This window comes from Episyrphus balteatus, chromosome 4, assembly GCF_945859705.1.
Source record: "Episyrphus balteatus chromosome 4, idEpiBalt1.1, whole genome shotgun sequence".
NCBI lineage: Eukaryota > Metazoa > Arthropoda > Insecta > Diptera > Syrphidae > Episyrphus > Episyrphus balteatus.
Genome location: NC_079137.1, coordinates 5546211 through 5552210, shown reverse-complemented (window position 1 = coordinate 5552210; position 6000 = coordinate 5546211). Strand labels below are relative to the sequence as shown.

Sequence of the window (6000 nt, the reverse complement as noted above, 5' to 3'; positions counted from 1 at the left end):
TACGAGACGGAACGAAAAGAGACGACAACGACGACGACGTTGATGATGATGATGGAAATGATGAACAAGTATAAAAAAGCACAAGGCAACCAGAACCATAACCATTCCCAGTGCCAGTTCTCTTCTGCTGAAGAAGAAGAATGATCATTGTTCATTTTGAAAACTGTCTGAAATGATAGATGATTTGCCAGAGACCAGGTATACATATACAAATATGTAGATGATGTATAATACCACACCTCCTCATTCGGCGGCGGGGAGAAAATGCCAGATTGAAATTAGTTTGATATAATACCCAAAGCTGAAGCTGCTGCTTTGCCATAACGACATAATGAGCCTGGTTGAACTGAAGGACACACAAAAACTCTCCAACTGTACGAGAGATACTCTATGGAACTTTTGTGCGCCAAATATCACAGCCCAATGTCATCGAATTTATTACCCAGGCAAATCCATTTATGGCAAACTAACTAATGAGTTCACTTTTTGGGCGACAGATGGTAGCACGTAGATTAATTGACAACTAGACAACAAAACAAGCTGACATTTGGAAATTCCACTTCACTTTGGAAATGACAGCATGAATGGCATGGCGATGGCTATGGCGTGGCGTGCTAGTGCTTTGGCTGTGTGGCTGTCATGGCTCGCAGCAATGATGGCTGCCGATGTGGATGTCAGAGAGTGCGGGTATGTTGTTGTATTGCGCGCGCCCTCTGGCGCTGCTGCTCACCGCTGACACCGCTGAAATTGATGGAGTATCTACAGTATACACTCTCTAATCCCCAATTTAACAAATTATCTAATGACGTTTCGTGTCGGTGTCGACCGTGATAAGTGACTCCATCAATCACGTTGATTAGTGTCCACTGTCGCGCGCGGCGGCTGGCGGCAATGGCTGTTGTTTAAAAGAGTGGGAAGAGGGGTGTATAGAGCTCCATCATGAGTAGAGGTAACTATTATATAGCTCTCCATTGAGTATGAATAATGATCTAAGTAAATTGTTTTCTGTGTTTGTTGTTTATTTTTTGTTTCTTTGTTCCCCCTTTTTGCTTCCTCTTCCTTCTCTTCATTGTTGTATTATAGTTGTTGTTCATTTGTTTGTTTTTTTTACCCCCGCACATCAGGCAAAAAATACTTGGAAAGGTAACCGAATGAATATTTGAAGCTTCACTCGCCTTGTTTTTTTGCTATCAGTCAAAGTTAGAATTGATGGACTTTTTGAATATAAATGACCGGGATGTACCTCCTCTACATTCTCTGTGTTGGGTTGATGAGTTGCATTTGGATTCATTTGTTTTGCCTGTCAAATTGAACTAAATGGTTTTGGTGTAACGATAAATAAATTTAAGTTAGCTTGTAGAACGATTTTTTATTCTTAAATAATTAAGAGGAATTGATATTGTAGTAGATTGGAAATTCCCTCAGTTCAGTTTGGAAGTTCAAAAATATAGGTTTCGATGGCAATTTAACTCTGTAGAGAATTGGGTCAGACTTAGCCAGAAAAAAAGGATTAACAAAATGAATTCAATAAAAAAAGAACTTTTAGTTCTACTTGAAAATTAAAACATCTCGTTAATATAAGAAAAAAGTCGTGATTTATGGAATTCTTTTTCTTTTGTCAAGTCAGTTTGAACCATTTGCTTAGTATTCAGGCTTACGGCACAGTTCAGGAAGGATTAATGCTTATCAAACTGCTAATAAATGACATCCATATAAAAGGGGGAAAATGGCGCCCGGGAGAAACCCAAGTGTTGCGTTTGGAAAGTTATCCAATAGCTTAATGAATTCGGTAGTTAATTTTCAAAAAATAAAATATAAAAACTTCATTGATAAATCGTAATCCCTCAAATTCTAATTTGTTGATTGCAGAAATATTAATGTTTGTTAAGCTGTTTTAATTGTTTTAAGGCTCAGGTTCATATTTCTAATATTGGATATTATAATATTGTTTATTAATTTCAAATCGATTTTATTATAACTAATTTCTTGAAACTTTACCAACTGGCTCATTGGTCTAGGGGTATGATTTCCGCTTTGGGTGCGGGAGGTCCCGGGTTCAAATCCCGGATGAGCCCTTGTGCAATGTATTCTTTTTAGTGGACGCTTTTTGGAACAACATAGAGATTTTTGTATGCACTGAAAAAAGGGTTAAGTTTCGGGCATTGAAATGAATGAATAAAACAATCATCTTTTGCAAATATTCGAATAAAACATGTGCTTCTTACTGCCCCTGGATGAAAATTATCAGCTGCACTAAGTCCATTGTTAGAAGTTGTACATTTTTAAGCTGCCAAAACATTACACAAACCTTTTCTTAGAAAAAAAAGATGAAAAGTCTTAAATATTTTATTTTTTTTTCGGGAGTCTTCGTTTTCAGGCCAAATACCAGATCATGTTGGATCTTCATTCTTTTATATCATTTGTAATCCAATTTTTAGAACTTTTAATGGCCAATACTGGATTTCGCAATCATATTCACTAAATCCCCCATTCCAATTGCAAAATCACACGAGAAACAAATGTCCCACAACACGAAATGTCAGTTCGTTCAAAATTTTATAACCTAAATAAAGTCTATGATATTTTAATCGTCAGTTAAACTATGAGATGAATTAAGTCAATATAAAAAAAAAACTTTTATTCCTAGAAATAAGCCATAAGTTTGGTTTATCAGGCTCATGAAAAACTGGCGCTCGGTCTCATGAATTTTTATTTTGAATTTGAACAGCAGCAGCTGTCAAATAACATAGTTTTTATTTGTTCAACAAATAAAAACTTATATTCGATTACTTCGTGCCTATAAGAAAACGAGTTCATACCTATCAAGCTTTCCAAACGTTTATTGACTAATTTCTTTGCTTAATTTTACTTAAAAACTGTCACATGGCTCGTTGGTCTAGGGGTATGATTTCCGCTTAGGGTGCGGGAGGTCCCGGGTTCAAATCCCGGACGAGCCCAAGAGTATTATATTTTGCTTTTAACTTTTGTATGTTACCGAATTGTTCAATTCAAGTCAAGTCAAGTCAAATAAATTATGTGCTTACCTAAATCGAATTTTTTTGGACCTTCCTCCTGTCTTATTCCTTCGAGGTCGCATTGGAACGTTGTAGGTATGTTATTGCCTTTTTTATGGGAGGTTTCAAGATCTTTCCTTTCAACATGGCAAATTTCCAGTTTTGAATTAATAGTCGATGTGCAAATGGATGCAACAGACACAGGCACATTTCTTCAGAAGGTACGGCAAAACTAAAAAAAATTTTCTTCATTTGTTCCATCATAACTAATAAACTATTCATCGTAATTTAACAATTGAGATATCATTGCAAACCTCTTATCTGTCCGGTAGTTATAGAATATTTTAAGTCACAATAAATTAAATATAGCGCCCTCTGGAGGCAAACGTTTCTTTTCTACCATAAAATAATATTTTTCACTTTTTTAACATTTTCTTTTTTTATTTATTTACAGGTCTGAGAGCCAAATTAAAATGGTAAGTTTATAAATTTTTCGTCTTATGATTTTTTTCTCCATTTTTCTGCAAATCTAGTATTCATAATATAAAATGGTTAAAAATTGGTTTGAAATTCTAGGTTATCAAAATTGTTTTCCCGTCACCTTGATCGACATTTTTCTCTGCTTACTTTGCGCTCATTACTTCCTTTAGATTTATTATCCACATTCCATAAAGCACAAACCAAGGCATTCGCAAAAAATATTTTCACTAAGTTGAAAGGAAAGCATTTCTCATACAATTTCATAAGATTACATTCCAAAATCAGTTGATCTTTGCTCCTTGCGGCGGCAGATTAGGCAGCAAATCAAATTCAAAATAGTTGTATAGTTGTCTTGTGTTGTCTTTGGCCTGTCTACAACTTCATTTACCTTCCACAAGACTTCTTCTTCTTCTTTAACCACCCACTCTCATACCACAAAAATATATATATACAATCTAATCCAACTGACATTTCTCTTTGGCCATAATCCGACATTTTACAGTTTTGTAGATATCTCTGTCGACCATCGACCGGGCGATGAAGGAATCCAGAAAACACATTATTTCATTCCCAAGTTAACCAGAAGAGAAGAAGTCCGTCTGGTGCCTTAAAAAGTTGTAATTCATGGAAAATCCATGATAATTTTGTACTACAAACTCTGGGCTTGAGCAATTTCTGGATAAAGTTGTTGTAAGGGTGGGTTGGGCCAGCAGTCAAAACCAATCCTCTTGCCACATTCTCCGATTCTATCCAATTGCTCATCGGAAGTTATTTAACCAAAGACAGAGTCATGGATATAGAAGAAGAGAGCTACTTCATTGAGTAAACGTGCTCAAATGTGGAAGAAAATGGATGGTTAGGGTGGTAATGGTGATGGTGTAATTGTGTAAGCTTGGGCAGCATAGTATAGTTTCATAAATATTGGCAAATACCAAGACCCAGAGAGAGAGTGTATAGAGTCTACCTACAGAACCAGTTCATTAAGCTATTTACAGTTATAACTTTGAGGTTATTCTAAGTTTTTTTTTTATTCTATTTTAGTTTTCTTTTTTTTTTTGTGTTTTGCTTGTTCAAATGTGTGTTCACCCAAAACATTGTTGTTACAGAAATCGTTTTCACGTTTTATCCACAAGTCTGTAGTTTGAAAATAGTACACCTTCCGGGTCTTAACCCTTTTCATCCTTCCATTTACTTTAAAGGTAAGGGATAACAACAGTTTTTAGATCTCGTGTATTTAGTTTGGAATTCGAATATACGAAAATGAGGGAAGGTAGTAAGGTTAACCATCAGTAGTTTGGATGATGTGGTTTGTCGATGGTGTATATAAGAAACAACATTGGATATCTTTATAGTCCAGGAATATTTGCAAGTGAACTTCTCTGTGGCAAACTATAACTATAAAACGACATAAAAGTAACAAGGACGACAAGAGAACGAGTGTATGGTAACGATGAATTCTGGAGGACAATCGAAATGATGATGGCAATGACGATGGGTTGTGGTTATGTTGATAGCCAGGTTCTATTTTAACACAGTTAGGGTTGCCATGATGTAGCATTTTATCACTTTTTTTAGTCTACTTTTACGATTTAAATGTTAAAAGTTAATTATTTCTTCTGCTAGTACGTTCCGAAGCATTTTCGCGATATTTTATAAAAAAAAAATTTAGTCACAATCTCTTTTCACAATTTGTTACTATAATAGTATTAAAATGCGTTCCAAAATCTTTCAAATCTTTCTAGCGATAGAACGAGTGTTGGACGCGTTTTAGACGCGTTTTGAATGCGTTTTGGACGCGTTTTGGACGCGTTTTAGACGCGTTTTGGACGCGTTTTGGACGCGTTTTGGACGCGTTTTGGACGCGTTTTGGATGCGTTTTGGACGCGTTTTGGGCGCGTTTTAGACGCGTTTTGGACACGTTTTGGACGCGTTTGAGACTCGTTTTGTTCGCGTTTTGGACGAGTTTTAGACGCGTTTTGGAAGCGTTTTGGACGCGGTCCAGACGCGTTTTGGACGCGTTTAGTTCGCGTTTTGGAAGCGTGTTAGACCCGTTTTGCACTCGTTATGGACGCTTCTTAGACGCGTTTTAGACGCACCTCGAACTTTAAAGTACCTTAAGGTACTTGCTTCCTTGCTACCTTGCTTCTGCCAACTCGCCTAAAAAGCACTTCGTTATGTGCGTCCTTTTATATTTAGAAACATGTTCTATACTTATAATAATTTTTAAATTGCAAATACTTTATTTTTACATTCGTTTCGTTGGTCTAGACACAGAAAAAAAAACTATTGCAGAGACGCATGCACAAAAAATGGTTAGGCCTGATACAGCGGTAACAACGCCCCTGATTACACACCTTTTAGCGATAATTTTGAGAATAAGCTTCAAATTTTTAAAACAAAAAAGTTCCACAATCTCTCCAAGATTTTTTAACACTGTAGTTTGTGTTGCATCTTGAAACGAAAGGGTTCCACAATCCTCATCGAAATATTTTCCAAAGCTGATCAC

General features: G+C 36.1%; 2 non-coding genes across 2 annotated transcripts; both read left to right on the top strand.

The window, feature by feature from the left end:
* Positions 1-2003: 2003 nt before the first annotated feature.
* Trnap-ugg (transfer RNA proline (anticodon UGG)) lies at positions 2004-2075 on the top strand. The gene has a single exon. It is a non-coding gene; the product is annotated as a tRNA-Pro (tRNA).
* Positions 2076-2885: 810 nt separating this feature from the next.
* On the top strand, positions 2886-2957 carry Trnap-agg (transfer RNA proline (anticodon AGG)). The gene has a single exon. It is a non-coding gene; the product is annotated as a tRNA-Pro (tRNA).
* The last annotated feature ends 3043 nt before the right edge of the window (positions 2958-6000 follow it).